Here is a 23,667-nt window from a genome sequence, read left to right as displayed (position 1 = left end):
ATGGTATTGCATTTAGGGAAGCATCACTGTCTTTTTTCATTTTCTGTTTGCATTTCATGTACCTTTGACCCTCCTCCCTTACATCCATAGAAGCAACAACAGTGGTTCCATGTGGTCAACTAAACCCCTAAAACCCATTGATGATGTGCCTTGTTGGTTGCATGATGGTTTGTTTTTTGCCCACTAATGGTAAAAGAGAATTCACATATTTGAAAGTGTGGCTGCAGTTGTTGTTCCCAAGCTGCTGCCTGTGAAGGTAGACCAAACCATGGGTGTTTTTTCTCTGTCAATTATTACTCACTGGAATTGGATTGGCTGTCCAAGTGAGTTTATAGCACCCCACAGAGTAGACAGAAAGGGTAAAGAATCTTCTTTCTCTTACACATTTCTCAGACCTCTTTCTGAAGTGAAGGGTCAAATCTGTAAAGAAGTTTGGAGCAGCCACATTAAAAGATAAGGGCAGCGCATTCCAGGCAGGGGGTTGTCAACCCTGCTTGGATATGGATGTCTTTGCAGAGGATCCCTAGTCAAGCATTACTAACAGCACAATCCAAACTATCTACTCAGAAGTAAGTCCTGTTGAGTTCTATGGGGCTTAGTTCCTTAATAAGCATGTTTATAATTGCTGCCTTCAGGAGCATCCATCTGTGCTCCCATCTAACATCTCTGCAACGCTAGGATCCTTTCTTCCAATAATGGCCTGGCCTGAGGGCACGTAAACCCTTCTTGCCAGAAGCAAGGAAGCTAGATTAAATGTTCCCTAAAGGTGTTGAACTGTGACTTGGGAGACCAGGGTTCAAATCCCCACACAGCCATGAAGCTCACTGGGTGACCTTGGGCCAGTCACTGCCTCTCAGACTCAGAAGAAGGCAATAGTAAACCACCTCTGTCTGAATACTGCTTACCATGAAGACCCTATCTGGGATCAACTTGAAGGCAGTCCATTTCCATTTTGCATCACCCTAAGCTTGTGAGAAAGAATGACCTTATTTTACACCCTATTTTAGGTAAGATTTCTATTTTAATCTCCAGAGAATTTTTTTTGAATGGCATGCTCCAAGCAACTGTGGTTGATACAATGTATCATGCTTAATGATATCACTAGGGCCCGCCCCGTGACGTCACTAGGGCCCACCCCCATTTTCTCAGGTTTTTGGATGGCTCCGACTTGGCAACCCTAAACTGGAGACTCCAACATGAACCCCCAGACACCCCTCTTTGTGTCTCCCACGGCCCCTGTCAATTATTTTTTTAACTGAGGGGTGCTATGTCTATTTCTGTTTTGGGGGGATGTCTGCTTTTCTAGTCTGTGTTTTATTTGTTTGGAATGTGTGTTTTGCCTCTTTGAGGGTGGGTGGGTTCTGAGAATTACCAGGTTTTCCTTCTGTGAAATGGGTATTTTCTGGTGCCCACAACAGCTTCTTTGATTTACAAATGTGCCGCCAGGCCGCCAAAATTGGGGAGTCCTGTACTATAAGCCTTTGCCAACTGAAGACCCTTCCAAATGTACAACAGTCTGTTTTTGTTCAGCCAAGGGTCTTTTTTCATATCATGCAACAACAGAGTGATAAAACCAGGCCAGGGGACGGGACAGAGAGATGCACACAATGTGTATGAACTGTGTAATCCAATCCATAAGTGATAATTTGTAAATATTTCAAACCAGAATACCAAGTCCCCACAACAGGCTATATTACAACATACATATTGAGATTTTCTGATGTGCTTACTCCAACTCCAAAGGCTGACCTAACAACCTCCAAATTTGTGCAACATAAATGCTATTCCAGAATTTGTGCTGCAGCCAAAACAGTGTCTGCGAGAGCAAGGTTTTAAACAACTAGTGTCATTCATCTAAGTAAAAGCTGTGATAAATTCAGCAGCCAAGCAGATAGCACTGCTCTGAGAACATCTTGGAGGCAGAAGAGCACTCACAAGTTGATTTTACAGATGGGAAAACTGGATTGCATCCAATGTTTGTGTGCACATAGTTCTGCTGGTGCAACGGGATTTCCATTTCCTCTCCTCCTCTCCCCCCTCACACCCCTAACTCTGCTCCAGAAAGTCCCCCAATGCTCTGGAGCTGATTTTGAGGATGTGGGGGGGAGGGGAGGAAGAGGAAGCTCTGTTGCATGCTTGTAAGTCCATTGCACCCTTGAACCTGAAGCACTGGATGTGGCCCACTGAATCCATGAATGTGGTTATGGAAAGTTTCATAATAATCTCATTAGCAAGATAATAATTACTCTGCCACAGAATCACTTAAACCTGATGCAGACCTCAAACTTGTTTATCCCTAGATCTGAAGGAGGCAACCAGTTTTACACAGCAGAAGCAGCAGCTTTAAGGATGGAATGGAGAACAGTGGGCCAAGGTACCAATCTCTAGTCTGCAAAGAGGACTGCCCAAAAACTCCCATTGTCTCATCCAACACTCGTTTCACAATTTTTTCTTTCTTCAAAGTTGCACATATGGAGCAGCTCACATTTAGCATGGCCAGATTTGGCCCTAGGATCTCTGGTGGCTGGCTCCAAGAATGAAAACCTAAAGCGTAGCTCACACTAGTGATCCATCAGCAGTTTTAGTGTAACTTGTAAGAATCTGGGGAGGGGCCACAGCTTAATGGTGGAGCCCCAATTTGGGATGAAGACTGTTTCCAATTAAAAACAGATCTCAGATAGTGGGCCTGGGTGACACCTCTACATGAAACCAATCAGAGCAGACAATACTGGCCTACATGGACCAATGGTTTGACTCAATATAAGGCAGCTTCCTATGCTGAATCTGCAGCCAATAACCGGGTAACCTCAACTTCAGGTTAAAAAGCATTTAACTATACTTTTACTCTGGAAGCACACTACGTTATTCAAAACAGTAATGGGTATCTGGGTGGTGCAACAGTGGTTACCTGACCTCCCAGCAGGTAGGTCACTGCTGCTTACCACAAGGGGAGTGGGAAAGGCAAGGCAGTGGGGAGATCAGACCTGTGCAAACCCACCAGCAGAGCAAATATGGTGCTTCTGCCAATGTGTTTGCTCAGCAATGACCTCCCCACTGTCTTGGTCCTATCACTCTTCCTCCCGGTAAGCAGTAATGATTTTGCTACTGGTAAGTCAGGTAAGCATCATTACCCTACCCCACCATTCACTATTGGAAATTCATGAATGTTACATTGTTCTTGCACAGAAAGGGAATACAACAGGCATGAGAAACCTGTGGACTACCAAGTGTCATTTGGACTCCAGCTCCTATCAACCCTAGCCAGCATGGTCCAATGATCAGGGATTATGGGAGATGTAGGTCAGGTTGTTCATGCCTATCCTACATGCTTTGCTTTAGGACAGTGTTTCCCAACTAGTGGGCCACCAGATGTTGTTGGACCACAATTCCCATCTTTCCTGACCATTGGCAATGCTAGCTGAGGCTGATGGGAGTTGTGGTCCAACAACACCTGGTGGCCCACTAGTTGGAAAAGGCTGCTTTAGGAGGAAGGTCCCATTCACATCACTGGGCACTTTCATCTCAATGCAAGCAGTAACTTTGGAGAAGTGATTTTTGTCAGGACCACAGCAGGGGAGGGAGTAAAGAGTTAAACTCCCCATTGCTGTTGTCCTGATAATAGTCTCAGCCTCAGTTACTGCTGTCTGCATTTTAAAAATTTGCTTGTTATGCACAAAAATGCCTTTAATTTCTCATAATGTCCATTTTGGCTCTTAGAATCCGACACCCATCAGAGCTTTGGGGAAGGTGATCACTGTCCAACTGAGGGGAGGGGGCAGCTGTGCATATGAAGAAAGAGTAGTTTCTTCAGTTGGAGGAGTCAGAGACCGCAGACAGACTGAGCCATGAGTTTGCTGAAGTCACCCTAAGGGTGCAGGGCCTCTCTCTGGGGATCTGATGCGAGGTAGGTAGGTAGTATAATCAGTGGATCTGCTGCCTTGCAGGAGTGCCTCTTTTCCACTACATGTCCTTTTTGTATATTAGTAAATAAAGCAACTGCCCTTGAACAGTGTTCAAAAACTACAGCTGGTGTAAAATGTGGTAGCCAGATTGCATTCCATGGCACATTTTTAGTGCTTTAAACATGCTTAAAATGTATGGTGTGTACCCAGCTATAAGGCACATTTAAAATTGCTGGGTATGTTTAGCCTAGAAAACAGAAGATTAAATGGAGATGCAAAAGTGGTCTTCAGATATCTAAAGAGTTTTCATGTTCTCTGTTGTTCCAGAGAGCAGGACTCAAACCAATGGTTAGAAATGGCAAGGCAGCAAATTTTGGCTAAACATTAGGAGAGTGTTCCTAACAAGCTATTTGACAGTGGAAGAGATGGCAATGGGAGGTGGTGGTCTGCATTACAGATCCTGCATTGAGCAGGGGGTTGAAATAGATGACCTTTAAGGTCTCTTCAAATTCTAAAATTCTGTGATTCTCATTGCTCAGGGAAGTGGAGATGTGCAGCAATATGTTCTTATATCCAAGTTAGAAGCCAACGAAAAAGAAAACAGTGTATTATCTTGAGGCTGTTGAGCCATGCTTCCTGGTGGGGTAGCCCCTAACTCCCTCCCCTTGTGCACTGCCCTCCCCACAGAGGAGTGTCACTATACAAGTTTTGCACCTCTTTACCCTGGACTTTGACACCTGAGGTGTATATTTTTAGGACCCAGCCTATACTCATGATTGTAATTTGTTTTAAACTGTTTTAATGTTGCATTATAAATTGTTGTAACCCATCCTGAGACCCTTGGGTGAAGGGTGGGTAACAAATCAAAATAATAATAACAATAATAAAAATAAATGTATCTATACCACTTCAGAAAGAAAATATATTTTGCCCATTTTTGTTTGTCTGTATATGCAAAGAGAAGAAAACTCACAAAAAGACCATCCTTTGAACTCCTCAAATGTTGTTGCATAGAGCCTGCATGGGGACAATAAATGGGACTGCAGTCATTTATACCTGCTGGAATCTATCCCATTAATTCCAAGGCAACTATACTGATTTGTGGTGGCCAAAAGTTTTGTCCTGAAATCGAGCAACCCTGATTTACTAATTGAGAGTATAGCTATACCAATTGAAGCTTTACTTACTAAAGAAGCCCTTTCTCTGTATCCTTTCATCTGGATGCTTCCAGAGGGTGTTTTTTGTGGGACAGGTGCTCTTCATGTATGCACATTTTTGCAGTATCCACACAATGCTGTTGGCATCAATATACCATGCCATATTTCCCCCTCATTTAATCCAGATTTACCCTTTCTGGGTAAATCCACTTCCTGTGTAGCTTGGAAGAATTTGGTAAAATGTGCCTCTGAGCATATGGTGAGTGGTGGCAACACTTGACATCTCCAAAGACAGAGAATTATATTTTTGTATTTGCTGGTGTTCTTCTTACTTTGCTTCTTTCCTCTGTTATTAATGTTTCTACAGAGAATCTACACTAGAAAATTTTATTTCCCTCATTATTCATCCTAGAAATCTGTGTCAAATTTATTTTTATTAATTTCAAATCCTTTTTACTGGTCAGTGTCATATGATGGTCAAGACAGCCTTTTGTGTTTCAAATTGGAGGTTATGTTCTATTTCTATTTTGGGTGCATTAACAGTGGAATTTGGACCTGCAGTTTGATGAAAAATCAGACTGATTCCAATATGTTGCTACTTCAGCAATGACTGTAGCTGTTTGAAAAAAGAGGATGCATATTTTCAGCCTGCTATGTTTAAACCACTTCATTTAAGGCAAGGTGGGCACAGTCAATTAAAAACATAGAGCACACCTAGCATTTTGCTAGAATATATTTCACCTCCTACTGTTTTATCTTGTGCAAATTGAGACACTCCTGAGGTCCACTGGAGACTATTCAGCAGAAGTCAGTGCCATTATTCCACAATTATGTTTGGAGTTTTTTTAGTATAAATTTTGCAAAGAGTTGTTGTACTTCACATATTCACAGAAATAGAAACAAAAGAAAATGATTTCCTTCACTAAAATTGCAAAGGAAATCAGACATATTCAAAGTGACCAACTGAACTATATCAACTGTCTTAATAATGTTGCTTCCTCCCTGCTAAAACAAGATCAGCACAGCACATGTCTTCTTTCTATTATTTGGGCTGATTGCAGGTGTTGCCACCACTCACCATATGCTCAGAGGCACATGTTACCAAATTCTTCCAAGCTACACAGGAAGTGGATTGGACTGTGAAAGACCAACCCAAATGGTGTTTGCATTTTGACCAATTTGTAGGGCAGTCCAATATCTCAGAGAGGAGTTCAGGTCTCCTGCTTCCCTGGTGCATTCACTATAGCTGCCCAATTTCCCTGCTTTTTAAAGTTTGATAGAATAGCTGTGGGCTATAGGTATGTTCTTAAACCACAAGGTTTTTTGCCTATTAGTGAATTTCCCTGCTTTTTAATCCGGGAGGTAAGAAATGGGATCCTGTCCAAGTTTGCTGAGAATGGATGGATCATTTGCATGCTTATTGAGTTCAATGGGATTTACTCCCCTGCAATCATGCTTAGGATAGGTGAAACTGACCACAGAGGATGGGGAGGAGGAGGGAGGGGAGGAAATGCAGAGGGGAGGACTGGGAGGGGAGCAGGCAGGATGGGGAGGGGAGGAGAAGGACAGGTTTGATCATTTGCATGTTTATTAAATTCAGTGCGATTTACTCCCATCCAATCATGCTTAGGATAGGTAAAACTGACCGGGGGCGGGAAGGAGGGAGGGCTTGAGTGGGCAGGGGAGGAGGAAGGGAGAGGAGAGGAGAGGGGAAAAGCAGGTCTGATCATTTGCATGCTTATTTTCAATGAGATTTACTCCTATGCAATCTTGGTTAGGATAGGAAACACTGACCATGGGGGAGGAGGAGGGGGAGTGGGAAGGAGTGTATTGGAGGGGGCAAAGGAAGGTGGAGGGGAGGGCAGGTTTGATCATTTGCATGGTATTTACTTCCGTGCAATCATGTTTAAGATAGGTAAAATGGACCATGGGGAGGAGGAAGGGGAGGAAGGGGAAGGGGAAGAAGAAAGAGGGGATTGGAAGGGGATGGGGAGTGAGGGGCAAAGGAAGGGGGAGGGAAGGGGCAAGAGGAGGGGATAGGAGGAAGGAGAAGGGAGGGTGGGTTTGATCATTTGCATATTTATTGAGTTCAGTGGGATCTATTTCTATGCAATCATGTTTGAAAATGAAAATGGACTGCCTTCAAGTCAATCCCCACCTATTGCGACCCTTTGAATAGGGTTTTCATGGTAAATGGTATTCAGAGGTGATTTCACCATTCTCTTCCTCTGAGGCTAAGAGGCAGTGACTGGCCCAAGGTCACCCAGTCAGCTTCATGGCTGTGTGGGGATTCGGACTCTGGTCTCCCAGGTCATAGTCCAACACTGACCCAGGGAAGGGGCAGGGAGTGGGAGGGGAGGAGATTGGGTGGGTGGGCACTGGGGAGAAGGGAAGCCCCTTTCCTTTCCAAAAGGAAAACATTGTAAACAAAACATTCTTTTTCAGCCTTTCCCCCACCTTTTTATTCTACAGCAGACACATGTAGCCTCCCACCCAAATTTAAACCAAAGCTGTCCCTGGCCACATCCACACCAGGCCTTTATTTCACTTTGGACAGTCATGGCTTCTCTGAAAGAATCCTGGGAAGTGTAGTTAGTGAAGGGTGCTGAGAGTTGCTAGGAGATGCCCTGTTCCTTTCACAGACCTTCAATCAGAGTGGCTGACTGTTAAACCATTCTCTCAGGGGAATAGGAGTCTCTTAACACCCTTCACAAACTACACTTCCCAGGATTCTTTGAGGGAAGCCATGACTATCTCACATGACATCAAAGTCTGGTGTGGGTGTGGCCCCCTGATTAGCCAAGCCCAGCAGCTGTGAGGCTTTTAGAACTCTGACAGTTCGTTCTTACTGAGCATGCTCCGCGCTATCATTGGGTCCCAGCCAAAAGTTATTAAATTAATTAAAAATCAGCCAGGCATTTTTTAAACTTTTAAACTGCAGCAGATGAAGGTCAGAGTATGGGGCAACGTCAGTATTAGGATTACAGGTACTCTGTGAACATGGCTGATTTTTAATGAATTTCAACAGATTATAACTCTCAGAGAAAAAAGTCCAAAAGGGCTCTGAGGTTTTTCTCTCTCTTTTTACACTTTGAACTGTCTATTCTCTCTGACTGTTTTGTGTATCGCCATGCAAATTGACAGGGTTGTTAAGCAAGCGTTTCTGAGTTCAGGACTATAAGTTATGTAAGGTTTTGTTTTGAAATGAGCTTATGGGAAGCATCAGAATGGCATGGGGGGTATTTTCAATTTAACATTGCAGAATGTGAAAAATCCCCGCTGGCTATAGTATACAGCCAGTCTCGTGGCTGTATAATTTGGGTGGGAGGCTACATGTGCCTGCTGTAGAATAAAAAGGTGGGGGGAACCCTGAAAAAGAATGATATTGTTCACAGTGTTTTCCTTTTATTTATTTATTTATTTATTTATTTTTAAAACTTATATACCGCCCGACTAGCAATAGCTCTCTGGGCGGTGAACATAAATACAATAAAATACAGGAAAATACAAAAGCATCACAATCTAAAATCAAATTTCATGATCTAAAAACTGCATAACTAAGATCAAATTACAAACATTACCATCATTAAACAAAAAATTAAAATGCCTTGGAGAAGAGAAAGGTTTTAACTTGGTGCCGAAAGGATGATAGGGTCGGCGCCAAGCGCACCTCCTCAGAGAGACTATTCCATAGTTCGGGGGCCACCACTGAGAAGGCCCTTGATCTTGTCACCACCCTCCGGGCCTCCCTATGGGTCGGGACCCGGAGGAGGGCCTTCGTAGCAGACCGTAGTGTACGAGCCGGTTCATAACGGGAGAGGAGTTCCGACAGATATCGTGGTCCCGCGCCATATAAGGCTTTGTAGGTTAATACCAACACTTTGAATCTGGCCCGGAAGCGTATTGGAAGCCAGTGCAAGCGGACCAGAACAGGTGTTATATGGTCCGATCGCTTCGTTCTTGTTAGCAGTCTGGCCGCCGCATTTTGCACCAGCTGTAGCTTCCGAACCATCTTCAGAGGTAGCCCTACGTAGAGCGCATTACAGTAATCCAAACGTGAGGTTATCAGAGCATGTACTACTGATGTAAGATCCTCCTTAGTCAGGTAGGGACGTAGCTGGGCTACCAACCGAAGTTGGTAGAACGCATTCCGTGCCACCGAGGCTACATGAGCCTCAAGTGACAGGGAAGAGTCTAGAACAACTCCCAGACTACGAACCTGTTCCTTTAGGGGGAGTGTAACCCTGTCCATGACAGGATATGTATCCACCATCTGATTGGAGAAACCCTCCACCAACAGCATCTCAGTCTTATCAGGATTGAGTCTCAGTTTGTTAGTTCTCATCAAGTCCATTGTCGCGTCCAGGCAACGGTTCAGCACATTGACCGCATCACCTGAAGAGGATGAAAAGGAGAAGTAGAGCTGCGTGTCATCAGCGTACTGGTGACAACGCACTCCAAAACTCCTGATGACTTTTGGAAAGGAAAGTGGCTTCCCTTCTGCCCAGTGCCCACCCACCCAATCTCCTCCCCTCCCCCTCCCCTTCCTGCCCTCCTCCTCCTCCCACCCCTCCCCCATATCAGTTTCACCTATCGTAAGCATGATTGCACAGGAGTAAATCCCACTACAGTCAAAAAGCATTCAAATTATCAAATCTGCCCTCCCCTTCTTCTCCTTCCTATCAGCTCCCTCTTGCCCCTTCCCTTCCCCATCCCCTTCCAATCCTCTCCTTCCCCCTCCTTCTACTCCCCCTCCCCCTCTCACTCCACCACTCACCATATGCTCAGAGGCACATGTTACCAAATTCTTCCAAGCTACACAGGAAGTGGATTGGATTGTGAAAGAACAACCCAAATGGTGTTCGCATTTTTACAAATTTGTAGGGCAGTACAACATCTCAGAGACAAGGTCAGGTCTCCTGTTCCCCTGGTGCATTCACGATAGCTGCCCAATTTCCCTACTTTTTAAAGTTTGATAGAAATATCTGTTGGCTATAGGTACCTTCTTAAACCGCAAGGTTGTTTGCCTATCAGTGAATTTATCTGCTTTTTATAATAAAGAAAAGGGTGGAGAGATGCATGGTGACTCGCAATGACGTGCTCAAGACAGAGAGTTGTTGGAGGCCAAGCTGTGGAATGATGAAACATGAGAAGATATAATAACCTAACCTTGAATTATTAATGTTCCCCAAATGTGCTAAACAGATTGGTGTGGACTGTGGCAGGAGAACACATATCAGTACATACTGCTTTGTTTGTTTTTGTAAGAAAAAATGATTTTGAGATCACTTTTAAAATGCATTTGTGAGTTTTGACTTGCTGATTGAGGGACAATAATGAAACCTGACCCATAATGGACAGCATGGTGGGATGCCTCACTTACCTGACCTCCAGGTGGTTGCGTCATTGATGCTCACCAGGAGGTAGAGGGGGTGAGGCAGTGGCAAGGTCAGCCCGGTGCAAATACACTGGTGGAGCCAATCCAGTGCTCCTGCCAATGTTTTTCCACTGCGCCAACCTCCCTACCACCTCACCCTTCCCCCTTCACCTCTACCTCCCTCTCAGCCGCACCAATGTGACCAACCAGAGGTCAGTTAAGGGGTGGCTTCCCACTGCGTCAACCACCACTAGACCTGAAAGAAAACCCCTGCTGTCCATTGGTTGCTGCCTGCTCAACAGTAGTCGTGCTGTAGCTACTTTCTCTTTGGCTTCATAACCCACTGCAAAGCATTTCCTAGGCATCACAGCTCTTATCTTTTTTCTGTGGTTTTTTTTTAAAAAAACACACTCATCCTTGTAATGTGGGGAAGGGCCATAGCTCAGTGGTAGAGCATCTGCTCTGTCCCAGGTTCAATCCTCTGCCTCCAGGTAGAGCAGGAAGGGACTCCTATCTGAAACCCTGGACAGCTGCTACCAGGTAGTGCAGACTATACCAATCTAAATTGACCAATGGTCTGACTCAGTATAAGGCAGCTTCCTATGTTCCTAACTTCTTTATGAAAGCCTTTCTCCTCCTGACAGCCTTTGCCCTGTTCCATCTTGTTGTTGCTGTTATGTGCCTCCAAGTCGACTATGACTTATGGCAACCCTATGAATCAGCGACCTCCAAGAGCATCTGTCATGAACCACCCTGTTCAGATCTTGTAAGTTCATGTCTGTGGCTTCCTTTATGGAATCAGTCCATCTCTGTTCCATCTTAGGTAATGTCAATTTTTTTTGGTTTTTTAAAAAATGAGGTACCAGTACTCATGTTTTGATAAAAGTACTGTGGGTGCCAGCACAAAATGGTTGTCATGGGCAGCAAAAATATAGGTGCCGGTACTCCGTACTGCTGAGTACTGTCACACACCAAAAAAAGCAGTGGGCAGGATAAAGACAGATGTCACATGGGAAGAGCAGATGGCATGTTCTGGAACTGCTGTCACTGAGACCAGTCCAAAGGTATCTTTTTCTGTCCCAAAGTGAGCTCAAAAGAAACATATTCTGCAGCTTTTTGAAGTGGTGCAATTTAGATGAGTAAACACCAACTGAGGTAGTGCCATTTGGCTAGCACATGTAGTATCACCAACACCATCTTACCTCAACCTCTGGAGCCATTTTGCAACTGGATTTAAAACTTTTGCAGGTTTTTAAAAAAAGAAAAAGAAAAATGTAAATAATGTGAGCAATCAACATTTAGTTGAATAGATGTAAATGGGATGCTTGAATGGGCTGCTTGGAGGGGTGAAAGCTGAGCTAGTATTTGATATTCTAATATACACATGGTCAATGAAGGGTACAAAGCCAGGACTGCATCTGGGTGCTACAACCATGGTTTAAATCAGGAACAGGGAACCTTTTTCAGCCCAAAAGCCTCATTCCCTCACAAGCAACCTTCTAGGAGCCCCGTGCTAGTGGTGAATGGAGACAGATGCAAAAATGGGCAGAGCAATAAATGATACCCTTCCTTTGTAAGAAGTTTCAACACACACCCTCACATCTGTCCATCTTCCATCCTGGAAGGCAAGAGGCATTATCACAGTTCAAGGGGACATACCAGCCAGCAAAAGCACTTGAGGAGGCTGGTGATGGACATGCCCGGGGGAGAATCCCAAGGGCCAGACAGACAGGCCTGAGGTTTCCCATGTTGCATCTGTCTTCAAAGAGTGTGGCTCTGTTTACATGATCGCCTCGGTTGGGAGGCGACCATGGTTTTCAATGAAGCCCTCCATGCCAGTCCATGGTGTCAAGGGTGAACAATAGGTGGCTGTCAGGGGTAAGCTAGGAGTTTATTTATTTAGGATATTTATATCCCACCCTTAAATGAAATTCTTAGGGACTTAACAATCTAAGAGTAAAGTTAAAAGCAGAAAGTTCAAAAATCTTAAGTATGAAATACAAGATAAAAATACAAATCCATAAAAAGTAATAGTAGCACCCTATCTCAGTGCACAGGTAAAAAGAGATCAATCCATCAATAGAAAGAGATTAAAAGGTCTGAAAAAATACAAAAACTTTCACCTGCCTCTAGGTAAGCCTCTGCAGGGAGGTCATTCCACCACCCAAAAGGCCCTGTCTGCTGTAGACACCTGCCATAGATCACCAGGCAGGGGTATGTGGATGACAATGATCCCAGAATCTGGGTATGTATATGTGGAACTGAGCCAAGGCATGAAAGCCAAGGGATCAGGCCAGGAATCATTGTCAAGGATTGCATAAAAGCACATCAGAACAAGAGAGACTTTGTTGCTCTGGTAAGGTTCCAGCCCAAACAGGATCGCTTTTTATAGCCTTCCTGTCCATCAGGCCCAAATGCCTTGCCCGAGTGGGCAGGACCAATCCATACCTGAGAATTCTTTGTTCCATGTTGCAGTTCTAATAGCTCATCAAAAGGGCAGCCGCACATGGACTAAAAGGCTTCCCATTTCAGCTGTGGCAGCCCTTGACAGTGAGCCACTCAAGAGAAGCTCTCAGTATTAGCAAGTTTCAGCTTAGAATTAGATTTCCTCACATCGTCACTAATTAGGGTTGCCAGGTCCATGGCCTGAGACTGATCCTGTATCTTTAGGAGAAGAGAAGTTCAGCCAAGTGCAGGTGTTCTTGCAACTCTGTAATCAGAAAAACCACAAGGTGGGATTCTCCCTCCCCCCTCCACAACTTTTGAAGATACAGAAGACCTCTTGGAGGTCGGGGCTGGCAAACAAGAGGTCTTCTGTATCTTTAAAAGTTGGGCAGGGGGAAGAGAGAATTCCACCTTGTGGTTTTTCTCATTACAGAGTTGCAAAAACACCTACACTTGGCTGACCTTCTCTTCTCCTAAAGATACAGGATCAGTCTCAGGCCAAGAACCTGGCAACCCTATCACTAATCTATGTTTAAGGCAGTGATGGGGAACCTGCAGCCCTGCTGCAGGTGTTTTGGACTCCCACTTTCATTAGCCCCAGCCATCATAGCCAATGTTCAGGGGTGACAGAAGCTGTAGTCCAGCAACTTCCAGAGAGTCACCCTTTCTCCCTCCATGGTGTAGGGACTTGAGCAAAGTCTGACAACTTCTCAAGAACTTGCTCCAACAATATAAAAGCAGACAGTATGAGCACAGGGTAACTTTTGAATACCTCCATGTAAGCTACAGCAATTCACAATGACAATATGCTAATACAGAGTTTCTTACCACTGGACAGTGCACTGTACTAGTACTAGTACTGAAGTACTAGGGCTCTACCTGGTGCTATATTGAGAAGAGTGTCCAGCGTTGCTAGGCAACCATAAACTCTTTTCCCTTTGGAACCGGAAAAGCAGCTGGCTGAGGCTCATTGCAGGCAACGGCCAGGAAAACGGGGGAGGGAGGAAGACTCAGTAAAGTAGACCTAGATGGGAACGAAGATGTTAACCTAGCCCTGTATCCAGTGCACAAAACTATTTAGAGGGGGGATGGGGAACTTCAGGCCTGGGGGCGGGCACAACCATCACCAGCCCTGCTTTGCATTCTCCTTGAATGTTTTTGCTTGGCTGGAACATGTCCGTAAACTCTGATAATGCTTCTTGCTTGCCTGGATGGAAGAGAGATATGGTTGTGTGAGTGCATGTAGAGTAGGGTTGCCAGGTCCATGGCCTGAGACTGATCCTGTATCTTTAGGGGAAGAGAAGGTCATCCAAGTGCAGGTGTTCTTGCAACTCTGTAATGGGAAAAATCACAAGGTGGGATTCTCCCTCCCCCCCTCCACAACTTTTAAAGATACATAAGACCTCTTGGAGGCCGGGCCTGGCAACCAATAAGTCTTCTGTATCTTTAAAAGTTGCGCAGGGGGGAGGGAGAATCCCACCTTGTGGTTTTTCCCATTACAGAGTTGCAAGAACACCTGCACTTGGCTGACTTTCTCTTCTCCTAAAGATACAGGATCAGTCTCAGGCCCTGAACCTGGCAACCCTAAATTATTGTACAGACATGTAGACCCTAGCCTACTGTACAAAGGTAACATTCTCATTCATTGCCCTGCCTACTTTTGCCTCTGCCCGTGTCTACTTTTGCCTTTAGACTCACACACTGCTGCTGGCATATGGTCTTTGGATGCCCAGAAGGGAATGTGGCCCTCAGGGGGCAAAAAAGTTCCCCATCCCTAATCTAGAGTCAAAGCAATGGAAGGCACCAGTCACGTGCTGCAAAAGGACAAGGTGCAAAAAAAGAGAAAAATGTTTAGGGAGGGACTGGAGCATAGCTCACTAAAAGAGCATAGGCTTTCCATGTGCATGATCCCACTTTCAGCCCCTGCCCAGTGATAAGAACCTCTGGCAGAAAGCCACTGCCAGACATAGCAGTGTGAGGCTGATGGACAAATAGGCCCCATCTGAACTATCCACTGAAAAGAGTATCATACCACTTTAAACAGTCATGGCTTCCCTCAAAAGATTCTGGGAACTATAGTTTGTTAAGGGTGCTGAGAGTTCTTAGGACACCCCTGTTCCCCTCATGGAGCTACAATTCCCAAAGTTCCCTGGGAAAAAAGATTGAGTATTAAACCACTCTCAGAACTATAGCTCTGTGAGGGAAACAGGGGACTCCTAATAACTCTAACCACCCTTAACAAATTAGAGTTCCCAGGATTCTTTGAGAGTAGATGTAACTGTTTAAAGTGGTATATGTATAGTGCAGGTGCGGCCATAGTCCCATCTGGTATAACGCAGCTTTGTATCTAAAACAGTACACAGCCCTGCGAAGCAGCCCCAGTCGTCTTCTTGCCATGAATCCCTTTCCATTTCTCTCTCCTTCCCTTCTGACTCTTTTCTTCTGTCTTCCCTCCTCCATGCTGTTTGCCCTTGATTTCGCCCTCCCCTCCCCTCTGTTATGGATCCCGTGAGAACATCTGGCTCGGTGTCAAACACTGTTGAGTCACCACTGCGTATGACCAACATGTGAGTCACGAGAGGGAAGTCCCTTCCACAGAGGGTACTTTTTCAAACCGGAGCTGAGTAAAAGGGAAAGTTGTCAAGGAATGTTGGCACCCGAGAAGGTTGCCTTGGAGCAAGGGTAAGGTTCCTGCTGTATCTCCCCGAGTTATTTCCCTTTGCCACAGTGAACTCATGCCACTGACGTCCAAACCCCTCAAGAAGAACAGCAGGCCTTGAACAGCTGCTAGAGAATTGTTGCTGAGGATACTTTCGATTACTGCGTGGAAAATGAATAGCAGCAGGAATTGTTTACCAATTGTTTGAATGCAAGTCTTCTTTGTGCACCAGGCTTACCACTACTACTAAAACTAGGACTGCTTTGGAGAAACAGCCTGAATGGGGGACAGGCAGATGAGGACTCAGCCTGACCTCACAGAGAGGGAAGAGACCTCAAAGATCATCCAGTCCAGCTGTCTAACAATGCAGGAAATCTGTTGCTGCAGTACCTGATGGGCTCCAGAATGAATAGCCCCGCATTCTAGGGACTTCTCTCTTACTATGAGGTGTGTGAGGTCCACCATGCACGCATGCACACAAGCAAAGTGTTCCTTAGCGTCTCCTCCCTGGTGTGAAGAGCAGCAGAGCCTGACCTTATACCTCAGGTTGCAATATATACTTACTTGGGAGTAAACTCCACTGAAATGAGAACTCCTCCAAATGTCTTTGTAAATTGTGCATTCATGATGATTTGTGCTCATGATGGTATCTGGGCAGTGATTCGTGATCTTGCTTTCAATACTGTTTGTGCCTGCAAAAATGGGGGGGGGATACTGCTTCTTTTCCAATTGGTGCCTATCCCATAACTTCCTACTGAGATCCTGTATCTTTTAAAACCACAAACGTGGGGGGGGTTGGCTTTTGTTGCACATGACAGCACAAGACTGTTGAACAATTAATATAGTGGAATTATGTGTGGAGGATCCAGTATAAATCCACCACTAATACATTATTATTATGTCAGTGACATGTTGCAGAATTCCCACACATACAAAAACCACCAGTCAGGAGGGGGGTGTCTTGAGACTTTCTTCTGTGAAAAGATGTATGAGATTGTGCCATTCACTCCAGAAGGCAGGCAAAGGGTTCCTTGGCCAGCTGCAAAGGGTTCTGTCAGGTTCTCCCCTATGTACATCAGCTGTTGATTCCCATGCAAACAAAAATACTATTTTTTTAAAAGTTTCTGTTGTGTTTTAACAAATGTTATATTTATTTTATAGTGCTATTTGTTATTAAGCTGATAACAACTCTTGCAATTTTCTCTGCATAAAAACATTCATGAACATTTATTGATTCAACTCTTTTGGTAAATATGACTCAGGAATTAATTGCTGTTAACTATCTATCTATCTTATTCTTATTGATATTTTATTCTATTGGATAACCTTTGACCTTCTATTTTGTAATTATCTGTTGTCTCTTTGCTGGTAATGCTTTTTTGTAATGTTCCTAGCTAAAACTATAATAAAGTATGAATACTAGCTGCTGATAGGGGATCTACAGGGTTTTATTTTGACAATTGTGTGACAAAACAAACATTTTATAGGACAAATATAGCAGAGCCAGTGCAGTGTAGTGGTTAGAGTGTCAGACTGGGACCTGGGAAACCAGGGTTCAAATGCCTCCTTACCCATGAAGCTCACTGGATGACTCTGGGTCAGTCACTGTCTCTCAGCCTAATCTACCTCACAGGGTTGTTGTGAGAATAAAATCAGGAGGAGGAAAGTCATGTTTGTATGCCATCCTTGACCCCTGGTTGGAAAGGTGGGATATACATGTAATAAATAAATAAATAATAAAATTAGTCATTTTAGACCAGAATCCATGGAAGTTCAATAAACCTAGGCCTCCCAGTAAACCTAGACTCTAAATATTTAAGCAATCCATATTATCCAGGCAATCCAGGCAATACTTGAATGGGTACCTACAACCTGGAAGCTAACAATGCCACAGATAATGTGGCTCTGCAGGACAAATATAGGCCTCCTAAAGTAGCACAGGCTTGTTTAAGAAATCACCATACCTTGTGAACAAGTTGTTTTCTACTGGGGTAACTTTGGGAGTCCCAGATAGAGCTAGTGGCCTGGAGTTAAGTAAAGGGTTCCTCTGACAGCTAAGCATGCAAAGGACCAGAAAGACAGGGAGAGAAGTATGTAGTTGGAGAAGCAACCCAATCTGATCCTGTGGAATAAGTTGTTCAGACTAAGGATCCTGGCTAAAATCAGCAGTTTTGTTGTTGTTATGTGCCTTCAAGTTGATTTCGACTTATGGCGACCCTATGAATCAGTGACCTCCAAGAGCATCTGTTAAAAGCCACTCTGTTCAGAGAGTGTAAGTTCAGGTCTGTTGCTTCCTTTATGGAATCAAGCCATCTCTTGTTTGGTTTTCCTCTTTTTCTACTTCCTTCTGTTTTTCCCAGCATTATTGTCTTTTCTAGTGAATCATGTCTTCCCATTATATTTCCAAAGTATGATAACCTCAGTTTCATCATTTTGGCTTCTAATGATAGTTCTGGTTTAATTTTTTCCATCACCCAATTATTTGTCTTTTTCTCGGTCCACAGTATTCACAAAGCTCTCCTCCACCACATTTCAAATGAGCTGATTTTTCTCTTACCCACTTTTTTCACTGTCCAACTTTCACATCCATACATAGAGATCGGGAATACCATGGTCTGAATGATTTTGGTGTTTAGTGATACATCTTTGCATCTGAGGACCTTTTCTAGTTCTCTCATAGCTGCCCTCCCCAGTCCTAGCTTTCTTCTAGCGGCGTCACTAGCGGGAGTGCGGGGGGGTGCAGACCTCCGGTGCATGCCCTTCCAGGGGCATGGACAAGGTGGTGGGGCTTGTGCGCACACGCACGTGTGCACACTCGAGGCCAGCCACCCCATCCATGCCCCTGGGAGGGTGCACGCCAGAGGGGCACCCAGCCGGAGAAGGCCTGGGAACGCCGGCGCACCTCCCTCGCCCCGCCGACGCTGCTCCTGCGCTCGCCCGCCAGCCCACCTGCCCACCTCCAAGGAGTTGGAGCAGCCTTGCCGGGCAACGGCATGGGGCGGGGTGGCTCTGGGTGTCACCCCCCTCATGGTGACACCCAGGTGCGGGCCGCACCTTCCGCACCCCGGTAGTGACGCCCCTGTCCTTATAGTACCCTCTTGTCACGAGTATAGGTTGTGCATCAGGACAATCAGATGCTGTGGCACCCCCATTTCTGTTTTTTCATGATTTACACAATCAAAGGCTTTGCTGTAACCTATAAAGCACGAGTTGATTTTCTTCTGAAATTCCCTGGTCCATTCCATTATCCAACGTATGTTTGTGATATGATCTCTGGTACCTCTTCCCTTTCTAAATCCAGCTTGGACATCTGGCATTTCTCACTCCATATATGGTACAAGCCTTTGTTGTAGAATCTTGAGCATTACTGTACTTGCATAGGATATTAAGGCAATAGTTTAATAATTACCTGTCACCTCACATTCTAGAATTTCTGGTTCTTCATCATATGGTTCCTCCATGAATGAATCTGTCATCCTTGCATTTCTTTTTTCTTCAGTGTATTGCTTCCATCTTCCTTTTATTTCATCTCAGTCAGTCAGCTTGTTCCCCTGTTGATTATTCAACATCCCTAATTTTGGTTTAAATTTCCCTTTAATTTCTCTAATCTTTTGGAATAGGGCTCTTGTTCTACCTTTTTATTGTCCTCTTCTATTACAATAACTATTGCAACAGTTCTCTTTGTCCCTACGTACTAGTTGCTGTATTATTGCATTTTGGGTTCTGACTGTGTTTCTGTCTCCTTTTGCTTTTCTTCTCTCTTGAACCATTTTAAGAGTTTCTTCAGTCATCCATTGAGGTCTTTCTTTCTTTTTAACTAGAGGTATTGTCTTTTTGCATTCTTCCCTGATAATGTCTCCACAGTTTTATAGGATCAGATAGGACCCTGTTGACTCCTTGTATCACCACCAGATCCCCTGCTAGGCTGGAAGCTGAAGTATCACTTTCAGGTCATCTGCAGGTGTGGATCTCCAGAGCAGTTAGAATCAAGGCAATAGTTAACTTGATGGCTAAGACAAAAAGGTGCCTGGAGCCTGCTGTCAGAGCTTCCCATTCAAAGTCCCCTGGCATCTAATAACAGTTCCCAGTCTTCACTGCCTCTGAGGAATCAACTACCACCATCAAAACGAAGATGCTGGGTGATGTGCCCAGTTATTTATTTAGCTGATATCAAATGCTATATTTGGTGTTGGAAGGAATCCTGGGAGCATTTGCAACACACAGTTTCATTTATTTGCACATGCCATCTCAAGTCAACTCATTTGCTCTGTAGGCACCTCTCTGAAGTTTGACTGATCTTTCTTTGTGCTACACTGTAGCCCTCCTCAACCTGGTGTCCTTCAGAAATTTTAGACCACAACTTCCATAATCCCTGATCTGGAAATGACATTTGGCGTGATCTGGAAATGGCATTTGGATTTAGAAGGACTTTGCTTTTCAAAATTAGCACTTTTAACTTTACCATTTGCCTTACAGCCAAGCCAAATAATGGGGCGGGGGGAGGTGCTGGCCAAAATGGCAGACAATATTTGAACTGCTGCAACAGTAACTTCCATGGGCTGATACTGTAGATTGAGTTCTTGTTACTGCATAATGGCAGCACGGCACATCACTGAAAAGCTAAGCATGAAAAAAGTGGATCCATCTAGCTCCATACTGACGACTGCATGCAACCCACACCTTACTATAGCTATGAATGGGGAGATATTTGATTAAGTTTGCATTTAAAAGCGAATCTACTAAATTCACTCTTTCTGAAAAAAACACAGGTGTCCTTCAAAATTAGATATTCTCTGAATTTTTCAATGCAGTTCTCCAGTATAAAAGTGCATATACTAGGGTAAAGTGTATGTAAAAATACATCTATTAGTGAAAACAACATACAAAACTTCATTATATTAGGGAAAATTGGTTTGAAAAATGTGTATATTAGGCAAAATTGCACACAAAAAAGCATGTTTAGGAGATCACACTAAAATGCTGGTGAATTTTCTATACTTTAAAAAAAACCCCACAAACTGCTGCAGAGATGTGGTGAACTGAATTTAAGATTGGAAAAATGAGAAACCAAGAGAACAAGAACTGGCAGATCCATCCATCCCTAACTGTAGCACAGCCTTCACCAACCTGGTGCCCTCCAGAGATTGTTAGGTAGTATATTATGGGACAAATTACTTGACTAGTTTGGGGGCAAGCAGTGTTCTGGCTGCTTGTGCAGTAGGAAAAAAGCTTAGAATAAACCCTGGATCAAGCCAGTCATTGTGTACTTAAGGCATGCTCATTCTGCAGCCTTTAGCATGCAAGCAAATGGTATTGCCAGCATGTTTAATTGCCTATGGCCATGTTCATACCATTTCTTCAACTTAATAAAATAGCTTTAAATCCTTAATCTTCTTTAAAACACCTGCACTATTGAGAATGAGGGGCTGCCTATGAGTTACATGCAAACCTGACAACACACACAAGAGAATCCCATCACCATTTTTGAAAACAGCTTTAGAAGAGAGGGTGTTTGAGAGGGAAATAACCCATTTGGAAGTGGTGTTTAAGCCTGTCCCTTCCAGCAGTGTCTTCATTCCAAATTATCCCCAAGCTGCTTCCCTACCCCCATCCCTCACCCCGCCGCCAATTGTTGCATACACCCCAATTCTCCAAATAGTGAGAACTCCAAAGTGTAGTGCATATCCAGGTTCCATTTCCTTTGGAATCAGATCGCTGAAGATTAATGTTCTGGATTTGCCTTTAGTTTCAAATGTACAGGTAGAACATAGGTGGAAATACACACTTGATTCCAACAGTTGTGGGAAAACTCACTGCTTTCCCACAACCAGTCCCCAAAATTCTGTTAGCAACCAAAGGCAGCTTCTGTCTCCTACTCTGTGCAGTTCCAAATCTTCCAGTCTATTGTTCTCTTTGTCACACACAAGAAGACTCCTAGGAAGTCCAGGAAGAGGGAAGAAAAACATACCCTCTTTTGCCATACTTGCTCTTGCCTTTTAGAAGTGTCACCAATTATTACCCTAGTGGGCTTACTGATGGTGAACAGCAGTGCCATCTGCACAATAGCAGCAGTTAATTTTCCACCAATTCCCTACGGAGCCACCGACTGCTAGATAAAACCAAGCAGGGGGGAAATGAGTGGGGGGGGAGAGAGAGCAATCCAAAGCAAAGCTGCCCAAGGTTGCCAGGTGCTGATGCCAGCCCTGCATATCCTCACAGCACCTCTTCACAGGGCAACTCCAGACAACCTGTTTATTGTGCATTCATCTAGATTTGCTTGTGCAGAAATTATATAATGTCTGTTCTTTTCTTTTTTCTTTTTGAGCATTTGTACCGATTTGTTTCCAGGGAGGTTATACTGTATGTCTTCCCATCAATTAATCATTGTCTCACACTTTTTAGTGCATTTCCCTGTCACTTGCCTAACTTCAAAAACTCTGTTTTGTTTTTTACATGGATTTGTTGCATCAGATTGTTTTAATCCACTTTAATTGTAAAAACCTAAATTCCCAGTAGGTGAGTGAATCCTTCCCATAAAATAGTGACAGTCTGGAGGTGCCACAGTCAGCATTGCTTCCTGGTCTACGCATAATGCTACACTTCACACTAAGAGAAGAAGTGATATGGGTACGAATTCCCCACACAACATTGATCTTACCATTTCTCAGCAACTTTGCTACTGTTGTTCTGTGGTCAAGATACCAGCTGTAATAAAACACTTTGATTGAAGAGCTGGGCAGACAGACTCCCTGCAGACTGAGCCCTTATTAATGACTCTGGTATCTCTCACTGAGAATAATTATCCTGGTTAATCAGTAACACCATTTCCTCTCCATAGGCCTCTTTCCAATCTTTTTTTTTGGTGGCCCCCCTGATTCATCCTAATGAAACTCATCAGTCCACTAATACCATAAGGCACGAACACACACTGAACTCTTGTCATGCTCTCACACATATGTTCTTGAAAGTGTTTGCTCTCTTTGAATATCAGGTTTGGAAAGGGGCTAATCAGGAGGCCTAGCATGCAAGATGTGCTTGGCAAGAAGGCTTTCTAGTTGAGGCTACTTCCAGAGCAAAGGGTCCAGTGAGAATGGGCCACCATCGTGAAAGGTGGAGCAAGTGTGGGGAACCTCTGATCCTCCAGATGTTGCTGAACTTACAACCCCCATCAGCCCTAGCAAGCCTGGCCAGTGGCCGGGGATGACAGGAGTTATAGATCAGCAACATCTGGAGGGCCAAAGGTTCCCCATCACAGGTGTAGAGCTTTCACCAGAGCATGGTGCAAGGCAAGGGAAGCTACAGGGAAACAAAACTGCTGGGCAGACCAGGAACCAAAACAAAAATAAAATAAAGCCAATTTCACCAAGAAGTCCAGACCCTGCTTTCAGAATAATAGGATGTAGGAGTGTGTTGAAATCACGATTTTTATTACAGTGTTTCATGCTTTGCATATTTTGACAAGGACTGCAATGAAAGAGCCAGGAGTCAGGCTATAACCAGTGTTTATCAATAATCTCACATTACAAGATTATCAATAAAATAAAGACAGTGTCCAGAGAATTAGAGTAGGTTAGGGAAAACATTACAGTGTGCTCTGCACCTCACCACGAGATTGCTTTTTGGTAGCATGATACTGGTAAGCATACTGGCAGAAATGGCTCCTTCAGATGTGTTTTATGTCAGGCAGTGAGCAACCTGAATACAAATACCCACTGATTTTCGATTACATGTGCATTTCAGGATGCAGTGCACAAATATCCAAATAAGTGTGTAAAACCTAGACTGATGCACCAGCTATTCTACAGCCCCTCCTGGACAGAGCAGATAAGCTTCTTAACAAAACTGGCTGTTGAGATCACCTCTCTCCTGTGCTTTAAGAACTCTGTTGGCTTTTGATCCGTTTCCAAGCACAATAAAAAGTGCTGCCCCACATGGCTTGGAACATGGAATATCTGACCCATCAACTTACCTGTGCCCTGGCATGTTCTTCAGAGCCCTTCTCCAAGTACCCCTGCTGGCCAAGGCAGGGCAAGTGTTAACTAGAGGAAGGGCTTTATTGGTTGTAATGCCCAGTTTATGGGGATTCTCTCCCCAGGGAGATTCAGCTAGCACCTATGTTAATGTCTT

General features: G+C 44.2%; 1 protein-coding gene across 1 annotated transcript in view; it reads right to left on the bottom strand.

Annotated features, from left to right (window-relative positions):
- GRM4 (glutamate metabotropic receptor 4) overlaps positions 1 to 13,781 on the bottom strand; it is a 603,968-nt gene extending 590,187 nt beyond the window's left edge. Inside the window, exon 1 of the mRNA XM_061632388.1 lies at positions 13,710 to 13,781. The gene's annotated coding sequence lies outside the window, so the exon portion shown is untranslated. The remainder of the gene's footprint in view (positions 1 to 13,709) is intronic.
- Between the last annotated feature and the right edge of the window lie 9,886 nt (positions 13,782 to 23,667).

The sequence above is a fragment of the Rhineura floridana genome, chromosome 6 (genome assembly GCF_030035675.1).
Source record: "Rhineura floridana isolate rRhiFlo1 chromosome 6, rRhiFlo1.hap2, whole genome shotgun sequence".
NCBI lineage: Eukaryota > Metazoa > Chordata > Lepidosauria > Squamata > Rhineuridae > Rhineura > Rhineura floridana.
Note: the sequence above shows the minus strand (reverse complement) of the source record. Positions and strands in the feature narration are given on the sequence as shown.